This window comes from Paroedura picta, chromosome 4, assembly GCF_049243985.1.
Source record: "Paroedura picta isolate Pp20150507F chromosome 4, Ppicta_v3.0, whole genome shotgun sequence".
In the NCBI taxonomy this organism is placed as follows: Eukaryota; Metazoa; Chordata; class Lepidosauria; order Squamata; family Gekkonidae; genus Paroedura; species Paroedura picta.
Genome location: NC_135372.1, coordinates 102,646,947 through 102,670,973, shown reverse-complemented (window position 1 = coordinate 102,670,973; position 24,027 = coordinate 102,646,947).

Genomic DNA, 24,027 nt, shown 5'->3' with positions numbered 1-24,027 from the left:
TGTGTTCATCCGGTCTCAACTGTGGTAGAAAACTCTTTTTTCTTTTCTTCTCAGCAACCCACATAGCTATGACTCAAAACAAGCTGGAAGCTGATTTAAATGAATATGTATGGTGTGTACAGAGCAATCTTTGTAGTCACGTTCTAATCCACAACCACAATACTAACTTTGAAAGTCAGGTGCAGTCATTCTCATTGTGCTAATTTCAAGAAAAGAGCTGTTTGATTAAACATGATAGGTCACCCCTCCCCCCAAGCTGGCAAAACAATGAGCAAGGAACCTAAATTGCAATATAGAACTGTAATGGAAACACTATTATATCCAATGATGACCATCCTGTCTTTAATGTAAATTGTTTTATAAGAAGCAAGTCAGTGGCATTTATAGAGCTAGAAAAAGATGCTTTGGTTTATTGGTCTTGTTTCAAAAGAGCACTGGAGGTTGATTATGGTTGCCAGGCTTTATGCTATGAGGCCTCCCTCTGATCATCTCTGTTGCTTCTAACCTCTAGACGAGAACAATCTTTGTGAACAGAATCTGGAAGTGACAATAGGAAGCTCTAGGAAGCATCAGAAAGTCCATGGTTTTTACCATCCAGAGATTCCTAGAGCTACCCATTTGCATTTCTATTTCACATGTTCCCCATATCCTTGCCTCCAACTGTCCTGCTGCATGAACTGGCAACCCTATAGTCAAAAGCTTGATTTATTGGCAAAAAATACCTCATATGTTCTACAAATAGCAGGAGAAACTCTCAGAAGTTACAATTTGGCTGTTGCAAACACAATCCTGAGTTTTGTCACTGGCTGGAAAAAGGAGTTTGGAGGTTAAGTGCTCCACAGCAAGGTTATGCTGTTTGTTTTCAGCAGAATAGAGGCTTCTTTACAGGGTACAGCTATGAGATTAGGTACTTGTATGTTCCCCAGTGCTCTATCTGTATACTTATAAAGTAAAAGATACTGCAACCAGGAAGGACTGCCAACTCCTGGTTTGCATATAACTAGACATTTTGGAGGTGGTGCCTTAGGAAGGTGTGGTTTGGGGAGGGGAGGGATGTCAATGGGGTATGCTGGCAAAAAGTCCACCTCCCAAGGGCAATGGATCTCTGTTGCCTGGAGATCAGTTGTTATCCCAGGAGATCACCAGCCATCCCCTGAAAGCTGGCAGCCCTACAGCCAGGGCAGGCACAAGGTTTTGGTGGACTCTGGACAGAGAGTGAGTGCCCAGGGATTCCGTCCCCTCAACTGCTTGCCACTGGGTCCTCCCTGCTCCACTTGTAACCAGCTGGGTAACCTTGGATTAATCACAATCCTGCTAGAGCTGTTCTCACAGAGCAGTTCTGTCAGAATTCTCTGAGCCTCACTTACCTTGGGACTTGAGAATGTTCAGCCTGGAGAAAAGGAGGTTGAGAGGGGACATGATAGCCCTCTTTAAGTATTTGAAAGGTTGTCACTTGGAGGAGGGCAGGATGCTGTTTCTGTTGGCTGCAGAGGAAAGGACACACAGTAATGGGTTTAAACTACAAGTACAACAATATAGGCTAGATAACAGGGTGCCTGTTATGGGGAGAGAAAGGGAAGGTGATTGCAAGCCACTTTGAAACTCCTTTGGGTAGTGAAAAATGGGGTATAAAAACCAACTCTTCTTCTAAGTTTGTTAATTAGCAACCATGCCAACTTATCACTAATGTTCTCCAGCCCTTGTCACTTGCATACAGACAGCCTCCTAACCTAAAACAACTTCTCAGAAGCAGCCATTTTCTCTGGGGGAAAGTGATCTCTGTAACCTGGGGATGAGCTACTTCCTCCTCAACTTAGTCCTCATGATCTTAACTCATAGGGAAAAGGTTCTTCAATATGTTAGTCTCCACTGTCTTGCTTAAAAATTGTGAGTGGACAAGAAGTGAATCCAGGAGGACTTCTGAGGGTTGGGAAATCCCACCACTTTTGCTCCATCTCCACTTGCTCACCCTCTTTCCCCACCTTTGCCCTGACTCTACTTCCTCACCTTCATATGCTCACTCTTTTCTTTCTCTTACTCTCGACATCCACCCACCCAATCCTTCTTCCTGCCTATCCCCTCACCCCACTGCTTACTCAGTTTTTCTCCTCCACCGGTCTTTTGCATCCATTCTGTCTCTGGTTTTCCCCTCCATAAGCAGCATCTCCTGTCACAGTCCCGTAAGTGTCTCTTTCCCCATTTCCCTGCAAATTGCTGCTTCCATTCCCAAATTACCTCTGTCTTTGGGGTGCCACTTTGGATTGTCTTGATGATACAAAATTCAACTGTGTACTGATTTTTTTCTTCACAATGTCTGTACATGTGCAGACATCTCTGTTGCTAATTTTTTGGGTGGGGAGAGAGGTCTTTTACCTGCTGAATGTTTAAGCTTTCATATATTGCTGCATACCTGGGGTTTCCTCCATGTCCTAGTCCTGTGCAGTCCCATTATGTACTTTTTTTGGTTGGCAGTGGGCAGGAGTACCTCTCAAAAGTTTGGCTTAGTGAGGTCAATGAACTTTTGCAGATTTAACAAGTCAAGTGGATTTTAAAATTTTTTCTTTTGCATGTGGTTATGAAATGTTCTCAAGTACATCAAGACCATGTTCTGGGAGTTTTCCAAAGGCTGCAACTTTCACCCTTTGGGGGTAAATTTTAAAATTTAGCAATCGTTTTCATGAAATTTGCAGCCATGTTCAGTTTTAACATTTTCTGAAAATAACATAGACAAAGCAAAGTGTGTGTGGGATGGGTTATGATTATCTAGTCATGTGAAAAAAAGTTAACCCATAATGGAAATTCATAATTTTGCGGTCAGCAAGACATCGCTGATATTGTCACTAATGAGTTTGCCTACAGCTAAATGTCAGAGGTTAAGAGCCTCTTGTGGCGCAGAGTGGTAAGGCAGCAGACATGCAGTTTGAAAGCTTAGACCATGAGGCTGGGAGTTCAATCCCAACAGCCGGCTCAAGGTTGACTCAGCCTTCCGTCCTTCCGAGGTCGGTGAAATGAGTACCCAGCTTGCTGGGGGGTAAACGGTAATGACTGGGGAAGGCACTGGCAAGCCTTCTTCCGTATTGAGTCTGCCATGAAAACGCTGGAGGGCATTACCCCAAGGGTCAGACATGACTCGGTGCTTGCACAGGGTATACCTTTACCTTTACCTTTAAATGTCAGAGGTTTACATCAAAACCATGAGTGAGAGGAAAAGACCCATTTGAGCTATGAATTGTTGAAGGCTTTCATGGCCAGAGTCACCTGGCTGTTGCAGGTTTTCTGAGTTGTCTGGCCATGGTCTGGAACACAGTTATAACCCTGTGCAAGCTCTTCTGCTTGTGTTTGCACAAGTACCTGAGGAACAGCATAAATGACTAGCTGTTGTAGGAACAGCACAAATGACTAGCTGTGTAGCCATGGTTTGGTAATTTTAGTTCCTGATGTTTCACCAGAAACTGTGGCTGGCATCTTCAGAGGTAGGATAGAGTGGCTGGGCATTGTATTTATTGATTCTTCATCAATAATTATTTCTTGAATTACAGATTTCACTAACTTCCCCAATATCGATATTAGACTGACCAGCATATCATTGTCTGGATCTCCTCTGGAACCTTTTTAAAAGATTGAAGTTACATTAGCTACCTTCCAGTTCTTGAAATAGAGGCAGATTTTTGTGATCAATTGTATATTTTTGTTAGGAGATCCACAAACTCATATTTGAATTCTTTCAGAACTCTAGGATGTATGCCATCTGGGCCTGGTGATATGTCAGTTTTAAATTTATCCATCGGTCATAGGATAACCTTTATCCTCACCGCAACCCATCTCAGACCTTACAACCCCCCTCCTGAAATTGGAAATTCTGTGATGGGCAAGGACCTCCCATCTTCCACAGTGAAAACAGAGGGGGAAATGCATTTGGTTTCTAGGATCCTCCCAAGATCATCTTGGAGGTCCCATGTCCAGCCTATGTTGAGGCAGTTACATCAGTTGCCAGTTGGCTTCCGGATCAGGTTCGAAGTTTAAGTTCTTACCTTTAAGGCCATCCGCAGTCTGGGTCCCACTTATATGAGGAATAACTTGTGTCCTTATGCCCCCCACAAAGCTCTCCACTCTGAGGGTATGAATCTGTTGGTGGTCCCCAGTCCCTGGAAGGCTCAAGTGGCCTCGACCAGGGCCAGGACCTTTTCGGTCCTGGCCTCAACCTGGTAGAATGAGCTCCCAGAAGAGCTGAGTGCCCTGACAGAGCTGTCAACATTCCACAGGGCCTGCAAGATGGAGTTCTTTCACCAGGCTTTTGGTTGAGGCCAGCCCAAGAAGATCGGGTCCTTCCCTATATAGGCCCCATAGAGCAGCGGTCCGCAAGCTTGCGCCCGCTGCGGACCGCTGCTCTGGAGTCCAAGGAGAGGGCAGCCCGGGGCCCCGCGCACGCACGGCAGCCCCAGTGCAACCGTTTTGGCGGCCGATTTGCTCACGGCCTTGCGAGCTTCTCGCTTCGGGGGGGAGGGAAGAAGGAGCCACGGCCCGGCGCCAAGGCCTTCACGGCCCGGCACCGGGCCGCAGCCCGTGGGTTGGGGACCACTGCCATAGAGGCCTGGAGAGACATTGACTTTGACAACTGGGCGTGAAGATAATGGTGGCTATTGGGGACTGAGTGGGGGAGGTGATAGATTGCTTACCGCCATCAAGATATTGTTGAGATTCATTTTTTTTATTATATTCTATTGTATTTTTGTTTTTACTGTAAACCAACATGAGCCGGACTGGCTCTGGGAGTGGTGGGGACAAATCTAAGTATAAATAAATAAATGCAAACATGGATTGGGTCTCAGGGTCCAAGGCAGCAATCCAAGCAGTAACCCAAGCAGTGATCTAATGGGGAAGAGAAACAAAGAATCATCCAGTGTGTGCCGGGAATTAGACTTTCCCTCTTACAACATAAAGCTGTCAGGGAGCTGAAAATTGGAGACCAGCATACTTCAGGGTACATAGTTCACAAATGTGATTGTGAAACAGATTCTGGTTTCAGTTATATCACTTGGTGCTTGAATATTTGGAAGAAAATTATTTTTCTTTGGAATGAAGGGGAATCCAGCTGAGCTGAAGGATATGTTCCCTGATTGGCCAAGGTGAGGAGAAATATCCCAGGTCCTGGGAACAAGAAAGAACATTAGAAGTCTTGGGGTGGGAAAGAAGTGTATTGGAAGCAGTTTAAATTATCTCACCACAGTCTACAAGATGATACCTCAGTAGAGATATGAGAAGGAGAAGAAAAAGCAAGCAACTAACAGCCCCAAATAGTTTGGCTTCAGGTAGCAGATGTGCGGTCTACAATGCATTCATAGATGATAAGAGCATTGCCATGGTCATTTCAATAGGGAAAAACCCTCTACATATGTGTAATCTTTTCTACTGAAATGAAAGGACAAGCCTGCTTACACTGGAGATTCATATGCACTTCAGGATTTGTAAAGGCTTCTGTAGCAGAGCACATGAGCTTTATTTTTCTTACCCCTCCCCTATTTTTTTTCAACTGAGGAATACTACATAATACATCTATCTTTCCCTTACTCTTTAAGGAGATCAACAAGGCATACATGGTTTTCTCTTGTTTTTATCTTCTCAATAATCTCAATAATCATAACTTCATGGGACTCTATAGGTTGCACCTAATGAAGTATGATCCATGTCCATATCCATCTGTCTTTAATGGACCAAAAATTGTCATAAATGTTACTGACTCTGATCCTTAGTTATCATTTTTTGTGACACTGATCAGAATTTCTGAATAATTATGAGGCTACTAATTCATTAGATCAACAAAAAGCCCCCAAGACTCATCTAAAGGGGGCCATTGCCGCTGTGGGGGAGGAACGCCGACAGGGACCTGGCTGGTGGGAGAGAACTCCCAGCACTGGCATTCTCTGGGCAGGGTGTGTGTTGGCATGGCAACAGGGGGCGTGGCTGAGCTAGGCGTCAGTTAAACGGATGGCCTGACATTGCTCAGCCTCTTTTCCCCATCAGGGCACCCGAAGACGCGAAACCCACCCTCCCTCCCTATTTATGAATTGTTGGACAACTTGTTAGACATTGGATTGTATTGTTGTTTAATTGTCACAGCCGGCGGAAGTGTGGCATGGGAAGGATCAATTTTGGGGTGGCCAAGCTTGCGCGCTGGCCTCCACTAGATTTGGGGGGCCCCTTAAGGGGCTGTGTGGATGCAGAGCCTGGTTGAAGGCTTGCATTTCCGGGAGGCAGGAGAACCCAACAGAGGCTGACACCCGGAGGGGTCACTCCATGTTGCCTCCCCCCTTTTTCAGCCTGCCATTATGTCCAGGATTCTGGGCTGGATAGCCAATGCAACCTGTTGAGGGCAGGTTGTGATGGGCTGCCTTGTGGTCAGCTGACCACAGGAGGGCAAATTTCTCTTCCCATGCTTGCCACGCTCAATGTTGAATAAAGGCTGTGGCCAAATATTTTATGCCAAATTATGGTTGTCAGTGTCCTCATTAGGCGGTCAATATCCCCCTGCAAGGCAAATAGCTTTACTTGATGTAGATAGTAATAGAATTCTGATAAATGAAGGATTCTGCAAATATTGAATCTGGATGCAGGAAGCTCTTACGGAAATGATTAACCCTTGGTTAACAAGACTCTGTTGCTCATCTCTGTGGCCCCAGGATTTGTTGCTACCAGTAAAGGGCCAGACTGCAGTACTTCTACCCACATACCAGACATAGAGTGTCTGAATGATTCAGAAGGTACAGAAGAAACAGACCGAACAAAAAGAAACTGCACACTAATAATCATTTTCTGCTTATGGTAATTTGCTAGCATGGCACACGTGCTGCTATTAAGAGTATAATGAGTGTGCCAGCCACTTAGAACATCAGACTTTCACCAGAACTGAAACATACCTTTTCAGTAAGATCTCAGTGCATTTTTAAATGAACTTCAGTTTCCAAAGCAGATGTTGCTAGTAGTTGTCAGAAGACAGAAATTCCATGTGTGTGGTCTCAATTTAAAAATTAGAGGAAGTACAGATGAATTTGTTTTTGCTAGTATATATCCAAATTGTAAAAAGAAAAGTGTTTTTTAAAAGTGGACGTTCTCTTTTGCTCATTTTAAAGAACCCAAGATTGCATGAGAGTGATGTTAAATAAAAGAAAAAACAGTGGCTGTGATTCTTCCCCAGGAAGAATCACGAAATGTGCACACATGTTTTTATGCAGAAGATTCCAGGGACTCTTCTACATGGATGTTTTGTTTGGCCTTTGCTTCTAAAATATTTTTTTGAGCATCCATATCACATTGTCCTCTGCTTATCCACTGTCCAGGCTTTCCTCGCTTTGCCACCTGAAAACCTTGTTTTTGCTGCTGTCTGTTTTGAGAGGCTGGGAGAGGAGGGGTGGGGAGAGTGCAGGTGGGGGATATGGGCAGCCACCTGGTTTGGGGGGCATGCATAGAAGACTTGGGCTCCTCCCACCTCTCTGCTTGGCTGCCACCACTAGTTTACTCGGCGCATGGAGGCCTGGTGGCTTCCCTTTGCCTGCCCTGCCCGTGCCTGCCCTCCTTCCTCTTCCTCTACCTCCTAATTCTCGGGCTCCTAGTCAGGGGGCCACAGGATCCCAGAGGGCTACCTAGACCCCCCCTGGCTTGTGCTGCCTGCCGGGCCAGCCCTCAGCCCACCCTCCCCACTGCACCACATCCCAGTTCAAATTGCAAAGCCTGGCAGGGTGAAGGAGGCAGTGGTCAGAGGCATCTAGGGGAGGGGGGTGATGGAAATCCTGGCAGGGGGGGTTGGAAGTGGTAGCCAGGTGCCAGCAGGACACTCTCCCCAGCCTGCCTGCTGAAGCCACCACCCAAGCCACCCAAAGCACCACTGGCAGCACCTCACCACCCAAGCCACCACTGCCCCTGCCTCCCTTACTGTGTCCTCTGCTGGCCGGCCATGTTTGGATTTTGGGGGTTTTGTACTGTGTTTTCTGAGGTGACACATATGCTTTGGTTTCAATTTTTTAAAAGAAATTGCACTCGGGAGAACTTTGGAAACCCACAAACCTCCACTGAGAGGGGATTGGTTGCCTCCAGAGATTGACAGGCTGAAGAGCGATGAGTAAAGAGTGCATTGCTCTCTATTGTGCCCCCCCCCCGGCTAATGAGGAGGTGAAAAGGTGCAATTGTTGTTGTTAGGTGCAAAGTCATGTCTGACCCATCATGACCCATGGCAAGACCCATGGACAATGATCCTCCAGAGGCCTTTCTGTCCTCTATCATTTCCCGGAGTCCATTTAAGGTGAAATATAGCAGCATAAAAAAGTGGAAAGGCTTTATAGTGCGGGGCCAAAAAGTACAATTTAATATCCCACAATTGTGGGCAGGAGACAACGTGCAATTTGGCCCTTCATACGGAAATTTTTGAAGTGTTCATATGTAGCAGCTGTGTGCTGAACTACAGCCAAAGAATAACACTCAAGACGGAAGGTAAGAATTGCTATAGCAATAGTCTTGCTAGTTGTTTACCGTGTCTAACAAATTAAACCCATTTGACTATTCCCCATGGAAATTGGTGGGGTATTGTGGATGGATGGTGCTCATGGGCACTAAATACTCATAATCATAGATATAATCAGGCAATTTAGCACCACTGAGGACAAGTAATTTGCTTTGGCACCATATTCATTGATCATTGCATTACGTAAGAAACAGAAAGAGCGTGTGAAGCACTTGGCAGGGAAAGGTAATGAATCATAAGCTCTTTTCTATCCCATCTATGAATTATCATACTAAGGTTTGAGCTGGCAAAAAACAAGCACACTTCTGGCTTGCCTGCCTTGTGACGCAGCATTAGATAAAGCCTCAGGGAGATTAAAAAAAAGCCTGTCCATATAGGAAAAACTCAGAGAATGCAAAGGAGAAGTGTCCTTTGGACAATGCTGTAAAAATCCCTAACATCTGACACAAGCCAAAGCCTTCATTAGCTGTCTTTGACAAGTTGCCCTCTCCACACCTTTGCAGTATATAAAAGGAATGTGCGTAGATGTCGGGTGATAAATAGGGATGGGCATGAACTGAGAAAATGCGGTTTGGTTTGTGGTTCATGGCATGCCCCATTCTTAACCTATGGACCTTCATGAACTTTTTAGTTCTAAACAAATTTAGTAGGTATGTGATGCAGTCAAACGCCCCACTCTAGGCACACTAGAGACACCAAACTTGCAGGGGATCTCTGGCCATTTACCTGCCCTCCAAGTTGTGACAATTGGACTTACAAGCTACATTCCCCCCAAGAAGGTGATCCCATCCTCCATTTTCTCCAATGAAGAAGAAAAAACTGAAAAAGCAAGGGCAGTAGAAACACAGCAGAACATAATCAAAGTCCCAGAAAATCTCTGCAACAGAAACTGCAGGTGCCATTGAAAGTCCAGCATAAGGTGACAACTGAAAGGGCAATTGAAAGCCCAGCAGAACCAGTGCCACTATGGCACTTAAAATCAGTACTAAGGTCAAGCCAGGAGAATGCTTTGGGAGGAAATGTCAGGCACAGATTCAAAAGTGTAGAGAATAGACCCCCTGCAAGTTATACACACCAAACACATAAAGAATCTCATCCTGCCACTTGCTCCTGTAAAATCTCACAAAGTTGGGGTGGATTGCATTTCTGGGGATCCAGTTATAAATTACCCAAAGATCTCCTCAGTGTTCTTTCTGGAAAGGACAGATGCAGCTACAACCAGGAGTCTGTGGAGCAACTCAGGAACAAGCCAAAGGCATCAAAGTTATAGGGAACCTTCACATGGGTAGGTTCCCCCAAGCCAGAAACTGGAAACAAGTCAAGGGATAGCTTGGTGGACACTGCAGCTCCACTGCAGATAAGCAAGGGAAGCATGTCAACAATTCTCACATACCCCTCCCCATGCTGAAACACAATTGCAAAATCTTCTACTCTGCAGAAGAAAGCAAACATCTGTTAGCTGTCTGGGCCAGGAAAGAAAGGCAACATTTGAATTCAATAGAACAGTGAACAATATCATTAAGAAAGAGGGGGGGAGGGAGGGAGGGATTTAGGGTTTGGAGGGGGAATGGAAGGGAGGCATAATTTGCTGGTTTAGGATATTGCCTGGCTGTCCTCAACCAAAGACCCAGAAGAGCTCCATCTTACAGGCCCTGCGGGACTTGGTAAGTTCCATCAGGGGCCTGATCTCTCTGGGGAGCTCATTCTACCAGGCAAGAGCCAGGGTTGAGAAGGCCCTGGCTCTGGTTGAGGCCAGATGTCTTTGGGGCCAGGGATCTTCAGCTGATTGTTGTTCACTGAGTATAATGCTTTCTGGGGATTGTATTCAGAAAGGAAGCCCCTTAGATATGCATGGCCTGGAATACATAAGGCCTTGGAGGTAAGTACCCAAACCTTCAACCGAATATGGAATTCAACTTGAAACCAGCACAGCTGCTGCAAGAATAGTCTTATGTGGGCTCTCCATGGTGTCTCTATGAGAACCCAAGCAGCTGCATTCTGGACCAGCTGTAATTTCCAGAGTAGAGTCAAGGGAAGGCCCGAGTAGACTGAGTTACAGTGACCAAGCCTAGAATTGTCTGTTGCATGGATCTGTTGCATGTGGGTAGAATTGTCTGTTGCATGGATCTGTTGCATGTGGGTAGAATTGTCTGTTGCATGTGGTTAGGTGTTCTGGATCCAGATAGGGCACTAATACTTTTACACTGAACCGAAGAGCTCAGAGGGGCATCTGGTCAAACATCTATCAGGAGATAGAGCTGGATGTCATCCACATATTGGTGGCACCCAAGCCCCAAACTCTGGACAAGCTGGGTGAGAGGGCACATAAAGATGTTAAATAATGTCAGGGAGAGGACCACCCCTGTAGAATTCCATGGAGTATTTGCAAAGGAGCTATTGATATTCCCCAATGGCAAGCCTCTGTTCTCAACTGCAGAGAAAGGAGGTTACCCGTTGAAGGTTAGCCATTCCAGCTATCAAATTGTAGGGCCATTCCAGCTCTTGAATCAGGGGGTCATGGAGGAGGATGACATCCTGCACCTCACTCATGCTCCATCAAACATGAAATCATGGCATAGGTGGTTATTGTGGATAAGTAAGTCCAGGATGAGCTGATGTTGAGGTTAATTCCCTTCCACGTGCTTCTTAAGAAGCAGACAGGCAAACTTGATGCTGCATAAGAAGTGAACAGCCAGGCACTGGCAGGTCTCCATCACGGACTGCATCTCAAGGGTGGTAGCATCCCAGGTGTCCTTAACAGTGCTCCCTAGCCTTAGGGCATCCTTCACTACCAGGTGTAGCACGTGCGCTTGAGGTACACAGCCTTCATCACTGCTAGCATGTTGGCATTGGTGATTATGATTATATAACCACAGACAATATTGCCTCTGCCTGTCCACTTCCCCAGACTACTCTATATCATGGCAGGAATATGGTCTGCGTTCTTCCCATGCATATGGAGCAGACCCACTTTGTAGCCTGGAGACCAAACTATTCCTTAATGGAACTCTGCAGTCCAGACAGAGAGGTCCTCTTGTTGCTGCCAGTGGGTGATGAGGGAAAGGTAGCCATGCTGGTGGCTGTGCTCAAGGTCTGTTATGAAGTTCACAGTTCCACCTTCTGATCTGGAAAGCTTGACCTTGACCATTATCACTGCAGAGCAATAAATGATGGGCAAAATGGTGGTCCTCCATGAGGGGAAAGAGTACCGGGGAGCCAGGTATTGCAGCAGCCGGTGAAAGCTATGCCCTCCATGAGGAATAATGGTTGGCCATCCACAGCAATTATCTCACCTATGTGGTGAGTTCCTGATTCCTGGGCCCTGCACATAGCCATTCTGGATGGCACTGATAGTGTCCTCAGGAGAATGACCTCTTGGAGGGTGGCATGCCTTGAAGTCTCACCTACCGCACCTTGAGTTGGAGGAGCCTTTCTTGGAGGGGTCTCCTGCTCCCCCTCTGCTTTTCCCTGCTGAGCGGAAATGGGACTCTTCTTCTTTCCACTCTTTCCCTCAGCAGCAACATACTAGGGTGCACCCTTTGCAAGTGCCTATGGAGGATGGGGGAGGGCAAGTATTGGGGGGGGGATTGTGCCCTCCAGATGTGAGTATAGCATACCCGGCACATAGGGGTTGCTAAGGATGGTATGGAAATGTTTCCAAAGTATGGGAGTAGGTGGGAGGAGGGACATTTTTTTTTCTGGCAGTAGCCTGGGAAGGGCCATGAAGGAGTACACTGGAGGCAGGAGCAGCAACACGGACTTGTGTGAAAGGAAGGCCCACTCATTAACTGATAGAGCTGGGTGTCATCCATGTATTGATGACATCCAAGCCCATGTATCTGGACCAGTTGTGCAAGAGGACTCATAAATATGTTAAATAATATCTGGGAGAGAATTGCTTTCTGTGGGACCCCACACTGGAGTTGGCAGAGGAGTCACAGCTCGTCCCTGATGGCAAACCTCTGTCCACAGTCTTGAAGAAAGGAGGTCAGCCATTGCAGGGCTGATCCCAGTATCCCCATGTCAATGAGGTGGCCAGCTAAAAGCTTGTTATCTACTATATCTAACTGCTATGTCTAACACTGCTGGGAGATTGAGTAGCACAAGCAGTGCTGACCTGTCTCAGTACAGCTGTCACCGGAGATCATCTGCAAAAATGACCATGGCCCCATGGCCAGGTTGGAAGCCAGACTGGAATGGATCCAGAGCCGAAGTTTCCTCAAGGTATGCTTTTCATAGATCTGCAGCCTCTCAATCAACCACCATCCTGAGAAACTCTGGATGTGAGAAGGGGAAGTAGCCAGCCAGGGGATCAAGAGCTGATTTCTTGAATAGTGGCTGAACCACTGCTTCCTTTAGATTCCCCACTAAAGTCCCTACGGACACGGATAGATTGATTTTATTCTGAAGTGGATTCACAATCCTCTTGTCACTCATTTTAAGAGCCAAGATCACAAAGCCAAGGGGCAAGTGGTAGGTCCTCAGCTAAATGTCCTCAGCTGAAGCACCCAGTAGCTAATCTCCTTTGCTCAGCATGAACAGAGAGAAAAAGTGTATTAGAACCCTGTGTCCACCTAACACTCAACTCATAGTAGAGAAAAGGAGTTCATAATCAGGAAGTAATAAATGAATATGTTTTGCTAGTCTGCTTTTAACAAGTTACTTGCCTATATAAATGCCAACAGACAACAGAAGAGAGGCCATCGGCAGAGATGAGAGTTTATATAGATAGATGTCCCATAGATCAGAATGGGAATTCTGTTATTGACAAGCTGTAAAGCTTTGGAGGGCTCCTACTGATGCTTCCGAGGAGGAATTCCACCCCCTCCCGTCATTGCTTTGGAGCTTTGTAAACAATTTAATTGAGCAGAGACTCGGTCTGGAAATGTTCCATTTATGAACCGCCTTGAACACCACAGCATGCCAAGTGTGCCAAACAGCTTGGTGTAGGGGTTAAGAACGGCAGCCGCTCATCTGTAAAACGAAGTTTGATTCTTTACTCCTCCACAGCTGGATGTCCTTGGGCTAGTCACAGTTCTGTCAGAGTTCTCCCAGATTCACCTACCTCACAGGGAGTCTGTTGTGGTGAGAGGAAGCATAGGCAATTGTAAGCTGCACTGAGACTCCTTCGGGTAGTAAAAAGCGGGGTACAAAAAACAGCTCACTTCTTCCTCTTTTTCGTCTTCATTTGTGGAATGTTCATGGTGATCACCTTTTCATGAACATTGTTTCACAAACCATGAACCGGCCAAAATTTATGACAAACTTTACTTCATGAGCCAGTTTGTGCCCATCCCTAGTGATAAATTGTCATCCAGTCTGTGCTTGCTTGGAGAGACCCTTATGCATACCTTGCTAGGGGGCACTGCACAGTTTGTCAGGCCACTCCTTATATACATTCATTTTACACACTTTAAACCATGCCGTAAAAACTGTAGGGAGGTCCCACATGTTGGCACAAGCACACTCAGAACTATAGTCTCTGCAGGTTCAGAAGCAAAGGATTGGGTACTCATTACTCAATAAGAAACCGATTACATCAGACCACTGCCATGGACTATTATTTATTTATATAAACTTTGCCATGGCTCAAGGCAACTTACAATTAAAACATCAAAGAACAATAAAACTCACATTTTCCCCTTAACATCTTAAAATCTAATCAAGCCTAATAACTTTCAATAAAATCCCTGTGCGAAATATAGCAGCCTTACAGTGCCTCCTAAAGTTTCCAAGAACAGCATCAGAGAACTAGGGATTGGGAGCAACCATACAAGAAGCCTGGGATATCCCCCATGAAGAATTCTACTCTACAAAAAGAGTAGATCTGCAGAATCAGATCAAAAATTTATCTGGTCCAGTACTCTATATTCATGCCCAGCAGATGTTCCTGGCCGGGTACAAGGAGGTCATGATTGCAACACTCTTTCCCAGTTGTTTGTCCCCAGTGGTTCACATTCAGGGGTATCACCATCCAAAAAGGGTGCTGTAGAGTAGAGCTAGAGTTATCAGGGAGCTGAAGCCTTGGCCTAACATGGTTGGGGCTTTTCTTATTTAGAAAAACAATCTGAGTAATGAAGGATATTACCATGAGTTTAGAAAATTGTGTATGGATTGGCAGTAGTGGACAAATAGCATCTTCTCCCTCATCCAGAATAGTAGACTTCCAGGTCACACAATGATGCAGATTGGTAATATAGTCAGAAAGATCAACAGAAAGTAGTTCATCTTTATTAACATAGCTAATTCACTGTTGCAGGATATAGTAATGATGGCCACTAGCTTAGTTTGAAAAGGGGACTAATTTAAGTCTTTCAAGCAAAAACACTGGAGGAAATGTGTAAGTTAAGAGATAGTGCTTCTCTGATCATGAATTTCTGGGGGCCAACATTAGGGGAAGGCTGTTGACTTAATTTCCTGCTTGTAGGTATTATAAAGGCATCTGCTTGGTCAACATGAGAATGATCTTCTAGTTGATCCACCAGCTTAAGACATGAGATTGAGTCTCATACCCTGGCCTCACGGATTTCCCAGAGGGAACATCCCCACTGGGCTGTTAGCAGTCAGCATAAGATGCACCCACAGGTTTGGTTTACTTATGCTCCCTCTGCGTTGGTCAGCTTATGAGCCCATCTGATATAATCACAATAGAGTTCGCCCATCATTTTCCTGTTCCAGTCTAGGGTTCTTCATTTTCTCCTCTGCTCTCTGTAAGCATAACAGTCCAATGTGGAATAACCATGTTTTTTTCTTTTAACCTTCATTAAAAATTTGCTTAGGGTACTGACTTTTAAATAAGCCCTTATCCTTTCTTCCAGTCTCCCATCCTCACCTTCACTCATGGAACAACTTCCTTAATTATGTTACCAGAAGCTTCCCTTTTCTTTTATTTCTTTCCCATGTGTAATAAGGAATTGAACCATTTCCTTAACAATGGGCTTTTCCACATGGGGGGAGGGGATCTGGACACATTCTGCTTCAGTTTATCCTCTGATTTCCACACACTTCTTTGTGCCTTTAGGCTTTGCTTCAATTTCCTCTCTTTCTCTTTTTTTATTATTGGACTGTTGTATAATCAAACTACTCCCTCTTATCAAATGCAAGACAAGTGATTTTAATTTTGATTTTCTTAAAAATAAAACCCTTATATCTGTATAAGTGTTCATAAAAGGGAAACAAACATTTCGGTTCAGCAGGTTTTTTTGAATTCCCAATTTTTTTTTCCAATTTGGAATTCTAACACAAATCACAAAATGGCTACTGTGTGTGGCAGAACTATACATACAGTAGCCGTGTGTGTGTGTGTGTACGTGTGCCCATGGAGATCCTGCTGTTTTTCTTCATCCCTAAGTATGAGCTCATGTGCAATCTTTTAAAAATTCAGCCATGATATAGATATATCAATATAGGGATTGGCAAAAACATAAGTAAGTGAGATGTTGTGATGCCACAAATGACATCACCAAGGACACCATTGATAACAACAGCCTTGAAAATCCTGATTATTTAAGTCACGTGCAGAACAAAATAAGCTGACTCCAACTGTGAAAATGCAGAGATGTGGCAGATGTGTGGAAGAATGGTACCCGAACTAATTCCAGTGCTTGTGAATCAACTGCCAAGAAAATCAGCAGTATGTCAAGCATGCAGAAAACCCAACATACTAGGAATTTTTATTTTTTTTTGCCTGCAAAATATTTTATACAGAACTGTGCTGGGATCTGTTTTACTTGTTTTCTCTGGCAAATTTAGGCTTGTAGGAAACAGAGTCAGATTTTTTGCATAGAGCAGAGCTGGTGACAGTCTACAAACACCTACTAAGTATCAGAGGAAGTAGTAGGTAAATAAATATTATTTGGATATGAACCAATTAGTATCATGAATATGAGGCAAGGCCCTCCTTAACTCTCAATAAAAAGCCCACTGGGAAAGTGCGGAAGGGGGGCAAAGAGAGAACAACAGCCAGTCAAGGAACCATGCTTACCTTGGATGCATACACACTAAGTTTTAAATATTCCTTTGTAAAACCTTGATGGAACCATATAGACTAGTAATCTTGATTTTGTAAATGATCCCTATTGTAAGTTAATTAAGCAATTGGAAGAAGGAGGAGGAGTTGGTTTTTATCCCTCGGTTTTCTACACCCTAAGGAGTCTCAAAGTAGCTTACAATCATCTTCCCTTTCTTTCCTACAATAGTAACCTTGTTAGGTAAATGGGAATGAGAAAATCAAAAGCAGTTTTCCAGATTACAGTCTGCCATTCTTACCATTACACCAGGCTGGTTTCTTGAGGATTGTGTCATCTGAGGAGATCCTGGAAGAAGCAGATGTATATTCATGAAACTTGGCAAGCTTTGCATCTTATTTTACACTACATTGATTTCCAGTTGTGTTCTCATGTTTGGACATGTTAAATACAGTTCTTCAAAAAAGTTGTCTACAGCTACATCAAGGAGAACTTCTTGTTCCTCTGACAAGAAGAATGTAAAGCAACTTTGGAATGAATTTGACAGTTCTGATCAAAGATCACCAGAGTGAACTGGCACTGGGGAAAGTCCTAGTGGGCCAATGGCCTGAGGAGCACCACTCCCCATGGCACATTGCCCCAAACTACCATGTGTGAGGTGGGCAGGAGCTACCATGAGCCAATTACTCCTCCTGCAAGTGAAGAAAGCTAAACAACTGCTCCCAGCCTCTGCCACTAGTTAGGTGACCAGGAGCAGCCTCTGCTACGGGCAGAGGGAGAGAGTGACTGTATATTCTTTCTACTTATTTGATTTTTCTCTAATTAATTCATGTAAGAAAGATACCATTTCATTATTTTTAGTTATTTTTTTATTCTGACCTTTGGCCCCCCTACTGCCTCAGGTTTGCCCTTGACTTTCCCCTTGCCCAGGAAACTGAGAAGTTTATACTCTCATCCAATGGTGTTTTCTTATGATCTTTCGTTTGAACTGGAGATCTGCCAGTAATGTATTGAAAAGACTCATCATGGGATGGTCCTGATTCATACTGTGTGTGTTGCTTAACTATGTCTGAAGAATGGAAAAATCACCATCAAGATAGCAATGTTGATGGTAATCATCACTCTGAGTCATCAGAGATCAAAACTTTACAAAACATGAATTTCCGATAATGTGCATTAACCTTAATCATAGTTCTTTTCAGTGGAAACATTTAACATAGTCACCTGAATAATAGTAAGAACATAAGAAGAGATCCACTGGATCAGACCAGTGGGCTGTCTAGTCCAGTATCCTGTTTCATACAGTGACCAACCAGTTCCTCTGGACTCTGGAGGGTCAACAACAGGGTGTAGAAACTGAGGCCTTCCCATGATGTTGCCTCTTGGCACTAACATTCTGAGGTTTGCTGCCCTTGAACATGGTGGTTCCCTGTATTCACCACAGCTCATAGGCACATATAGACTCATCCTTCATGAATTTCTATAATCCCATTTTAAAGCTGGCTGTGCCTGTGACCATCACTCTATCCTCTGGCAGCAAAATCCACATTTTAATCACATGTTGTGTGAAGAAGTACTTTCTTGTTGCCCCTCCTGAAGCTACTGCACATCAGTTTCATTCAATGCCTTGAGATTCTAGAGCACTTCCGCACATTGAAAATAATAGCATTACACCAGCAAAATGGCATAATGGTTAAAAAAATAACGCGCCTCCAGCCATTCCTCACCTTCTGGCTCTCTCGTTTTCGTCTGCCACTTTCTCACGCTTCTTAGCACTCCGCATGCCTGCTTGAAATAGTGGAAGAGAGCAATAAGCTTTACACGTGACTCTCCTCCACCTGTCAATCAAGCCAGGCATCCAGTCACCTTTCTCCATGTTTTAAAGGGGCCCACGATGCCAGTTATTTTTTTACGTAAAACTTCACCACTGAGATTCCTATGCAACTAATCATAGATGCATAGTGCGTAGTGCTTTTTCTAATGCCACCACATTTGGAATCATGAGCCTTGAATCTTTTAAAAATTAATCTTGAGTTCAATTTGGGGGGGGGGGGGTTAGAAAGGCACGCTTTGTGTTTTAACTGGGGGAGGTGTTTTTTTTTGTTTGTTTGTTTTGCTTTGCCTGAACAAATCAACACCTATTTGTTGCTCTAGGCAGTTTGTTTCAAAAAGAAACCAATCCCCGGGAGAAGGGAGAGGGAGGTGGGTGCAAGGGCAGGTATTGGAGGTGGAGATGGCACTATTTTGCCTCCGCACATTTCCTTGGCATGTGGCTTGCTGGTTGCTCTACTCTTGCTAGTGCTACATAGACTGGGTAATCCACTTTATGCAATTCCCCAGCTAGCCCTTTAAAATGTAGGATGTAGCTACCGGTTTGCTGCTTGGATGCTGGATGTTGGCAATATTGTGCAAAATGCCAAAAATATGGCATCTGCATAAGGTGAGCATTTCACTTTTTTATCATGTGCAGAATGGCCCCTAGTATTTTGGGTGATGGAGAAAAATTCTCTTTGTTAGCTTCCTCCACCCCATGCATAATTTTATAAGCCTCTATAATGTCCCTCATTACTCGTCTTTTCTAAACTGAAAAGTCCTAGATTCTTATTGGAAGGTGCTTCCAACCCTTAATCATTTTGACTGCTTGTACCTTTTCCAGCTCTCCAATGTCTTTTTTGAGACATGATGACCAGAACTGCACACAGTATTCCAGATGAGGCTGCACCATAGATTTCTACAGGGGCATTATAATATTGGCCATTTTATATTTTATTTGATTCTATGCTCTCTTTGATGAACAGTGCAACATCTCCCCCAAGCCATCCATCCCTGGCCTTCCCATAGAGGTTTTATCCAGGGATACCTGCATTCCATAGATTTTCCCCATTTCACCATGTTTCTGAAATACCTAGTACATCTAAATTGTCATATAGCTCTAAGCACTCCAGCTTGTAGACTAGCATTGACATATGGACACCTATAACATGTTTCCCTCTCCAGCATCCTCGCCTTCCTTGCACTCTTTTTCTTAACATTTGCCATCCTACCCACAGTCTCAAGTGCTATTATGCTCCTATCCATATTACACCAAAAGTTTATGCAGTCACCCATTTGGACTGACTTGTTCTGACTGGAAGCTACCCAGCCACTGAGCCCTGGCCTGACTCTGGCCTCAGAAGGCCCACATTAAGGAAACATGGGGTCTTCCACATTCCTGGGTCTGTTGTGGGTGCTGGCAAGGGCAAGATTGGGTTGTTGTTGTTGTTATGTGCGAAGTCGTGTCCGACCCATCGCGACCCCATGGACAATGATCCTCCAGGCCTTCCTGTCCTCTACCATTCCCCGGAGTCCATTTAAGTTTGCAAAGATTGGGTTAGCCTAGTGCATAATGTGGAGGAGTTGGAAATCAAGCCTGTCTCTCCAGATTAGAGGCTGTTGCTTTTAACCACTACACCAAGAGCCAATGGGCAAGGAAGAGAGTACCTATGGCAAGAAGAAAGATCAGCTGCTGCCGCTGCTCAATCGTGTACTGTGTCTCTGGGTAGCAGTTCATATTGCACCCATACTGGGTTAAATCCCCACTACTGTCCAGAGAAAAAAGACAAGTTGTCAAGGGCAGACAAAACTCACAAACAGGCTTCTATAGAAAGAAAGCTTTAATTGGAAGTAGATCTGAACACTTTAACATTCGAAGTCAAGACTGTTTGATATCGGGGATGCAAGCAATTATCAATACAATTCTCCCGCTGAAACCAGACCCGTTCCCAAGGGGAGGGAGTCACTCTCTCACCCAGGTGCCATCCCAGGCTTCCTGCCAAGGTGCCAGAGTTAGCATGGCCTTGGTCAGGCCGGCGCCTCAGGCTAGCAGATAAGATGTTTACAGGAACACTGGCAACAATGTATCACAGCATGGAGACTATGCAGTGTGAAAGCGATGGGATCAAAGGAGGGGGGATCAAAGAGATACTACAAAGTCATAATCATTTTGGTTACATGGGAAAGGTAACAAGAACAAAGCACACCAAGATGGAGTCTATTAGGTTCACTGAAATCAAACATGGCAGAGAGCAGAAGCTGATCCTGACATTCCTCCAGTCCAAAAACATCCTTCCCCCTCACCCACTATCCTTGGGACAAGGGCACTGAGGAAACTCCCGATGAAACTCCCGCAACAGCTTTGGGGCCCGGAGATCCCCTGCCTCTACCCACTCCCTGTCCCCCATGGGGAATTCCTTCCAGTCCACCAAGTACTGCAGCTTCCCCTTATGCCAGTGAGAGTCCAGGATCTTGTTGACTTCGTAGTGCATGTCCTTGTCCACAAAAACAGGAATTGGGGCAGCAGTCAGTGGGTGCCAGTCGTCTGGGGGCGGGGCATGCTTCAGCAAGCTGGAATGAAAGATGGGATGCGCATGTCTATAAGTCTTAGGCAGGGACAGTTCCACAGTTACCACATTAATCAGTCTTTTCACAGGGAAAGGCCCCACAAATTTTGGGCCCAGTTTTTGCAAGGGCTGCTGGCACTGAAGGTTCTTAGTGGACAGGTAGGCTAGATCCCCCACAGCCCAGGCAGGGGCATCTGCCTGTTTCCTGTCCACCTGAGCTTTGTACGCACGTTTTGCCTCCTCAAGGCACTTTACAATGTCTGGCCAAGCCCTTGAAATTCCCCCCGCCCATTTCTGTATGTCCGGGGTGTCCGGAGAGGAGATTTCCCAAGTGGGAACCGCAGTCAGATCGGCACCATAGACCACTTTGAATGGGGACAATCCAGTGGACACGTGGACCCCATTGTTATAGGCGAATTCAGCCAGGGAGAGGAGGGAGACCCCATCTGTTTGCTGATGGTTAATGAAGCAGCTTAAGTATTGTTCCAAGGTTTGGTTCACTCTCTCAGTTTGGCCATTAGTCTCTGGATGATATCCTGACATGAGTGCCTGCTCCACTCCTAGGAGCCTCAAAAGCTGCTGCCAGAACTTGGCAACGAACTGGGAGCCCTGATCCGTCAGAAACCTCCCCGGGATCCCGTGCAGGCGATACATGTGTTCAATGAACAATGATGCTAACTTTGGTGCAGATGGCAAACCCATGCATGGAACGAAGTGGGCTTGTTTGGAAAAAGCATCCACCACCACCCAGTCTTCCCATGACTGGGCGGGAGGTCAGTAAGAAAGTCCACTGTAATGTCTTTTCAAGGACATGAGGGAGTGGGTAACGGCTGTAACAGCCCTTTTCTTTTGCCCCCCATAGGTTTAGCGGATAGGCCCCCATAGGTTTAGCTGAGAGGTAGCAGTCTCCCTTCCTTTATTTCCTCCCCTCCTCCCTACAATCACTTCCAGTTCTGAAAGTTGTAAACCTCACAAGAAGGAAGAATGTTATGATATCTGGAAAGTTTAGGTGAAGTTGATTGTATGCGAAATAGCTTTCATGACATAATACAGAACAACATAAAAAGACAAAAATTTAACAGCCCTGTAAATATACAGACCACCGAACTGGATGGACCAGGCTAGCCAAATCTCACCAGACACTGGAAGCTAATTAGGGTCCATCCTGGTTAGAACTTGGATAGGAAACTATTAATGAAGTCCAGGATTTCTACACAGAGGCAGGAAAAATAAATGGTCAAAGGAAGCAAAAGGAGGTTAAACTAGCCATAGGAGTATGGGAGACTTCTACATGTCTTTTCCACATGCTGATACTTTCCCTGGTGTTGATGCAGCTACCAGTGCAACAGAAGCAAAATGATTACAGCTTTCCCCACATTTCTTCTGCCCCAGCCCCCATGGCAGCATCCCCTACCACCCAGTCCCAGCTGCACTTAGTCTCTGTGGTGTTCCACTCTACTTGCTCAAAATATGACACTGGAAACAGTAACATAAACTGAAAGTTACGTTTTGTGCTGGAAGCAGATGTTCCACTCAGCATTTTGGAAATCATTAACTGTAAAAATGAAATGCTTTATTGTTAGCTTTATTTAGTTCCATATACATATCATTCTGGGAATCGACACAGCAGATTTGTTAATTTTACTTCCAAAATAAGAAATCAATTTAAATGCACATTCATATGTCTATTACCATGTGGGTGAGTAACACTCTGGTATTACGTTTTGGTTTTTACAGAATTTTCGACTAGGAAATTGGAGTTGGGAGAGCCCCTAGCGAGAGATCATTAGACTCCACTATACAGTGCTTCCTTTTTTAAAAAAAATCATATGGAAGGAAATAAGGGGAACTAGGGGGAAAACCCTGGGAGTGCCAGTGTTGTGTAGTGGTCAGAGTGCCACACTAAAGTTTGGGGGGCCCAGGTTGGACTTCCCACTCTGTATGCAGAGGACTGCAGTTGTAAAAATGTTTAATTTTTGTCTGGATTATGCTCCAATTGCATAGGACTGCTGAGACACATTCCACAACTAATATACACATTACCATTCATGATAAACACTAGAGAAAAAGATTTAACTGAAAGACAAGTCTTTAGGAATTGACTAGCAGGGTGGCATTTCTGCCAATAAATACTCAACTCGCTTTTTGGCATAAATATGGCTGCAGCCAATTTTATTATGGCTCCATAAGCCAGCACAGGAGCAGCCTGACCCCTCAGCTGTCTGGCTGCTGAACCTGAGGGTTCTAGGATGCTCTGGGCCCACTCCATCCCAGCCAAGAGATCAGGCCCTACGCGTCCGGAATCCCTCACCAGAAAGCGATAATTGTGAAGCAGACTAGGCATCTACCTCAATTTGGTACCCCTGGGTTGCTTGGCTACGAGCCCCTGATCTTCCAGGCGGGTAGGCCACACTTGTATCTCTGCTGGTCTCCATCCCCCAGGGAGTCTTGTATGCAAACTGGGCTCCCTGCCAATAGGCTCCGACCATGCCTAAACCCGCAGCTGCAACAAATATAACGAACCAAACAAATAACCAGAACCTGAAACACTGGGTGGGAGGGAAGCTGTTTGCTGTGGCCACGAGTGTCCCAGCATCCTGCTTTCCATCTCCATTGGCCACTACCTACTTCTTCAATGGTGGCCGCAGTAAATCCCGGCCGCTAATTAGATGAGTTGAAGAATTCTTACTAATATTAAGATGTATACTTAAACTTCAAAAGCACAATTCAGTGTCTCTATCCACTCCAGTGAGCAGGTTCCATATAAAGATGTAGGATTACTCAGAAAATCAAGAGCTCACAGCCTTGACTCTCCATGATACAGGAGTGTTTGCCTAATAATACTCAAATATTAACAAGGACGGACTCACTGCCACTGACGAAAGATTGAAAACGGAAAACAAATCTAGAGACCGTTCTGGCAGAGTCGAAGCCTGAATAAATAACATAAGAAACTCTTTATCTTTTCAAGCTTTATTAAGCCACTGATAGATTCTGTTTCTCCCTTGTCACTAATTTGGAATCGTCCATTTTTTTCGTGCAGCGGGCAGAGAGCCCCCAGCAGCCACGCTCCGCGCGACTGCCGGGGGCTCCCTTGGGCAGCGGCCTGATGCGGGGAGAGGCGCAAAGCGCCTCTCGCCACGTCAGGCCGCCGGCAAGGGAGCAACTG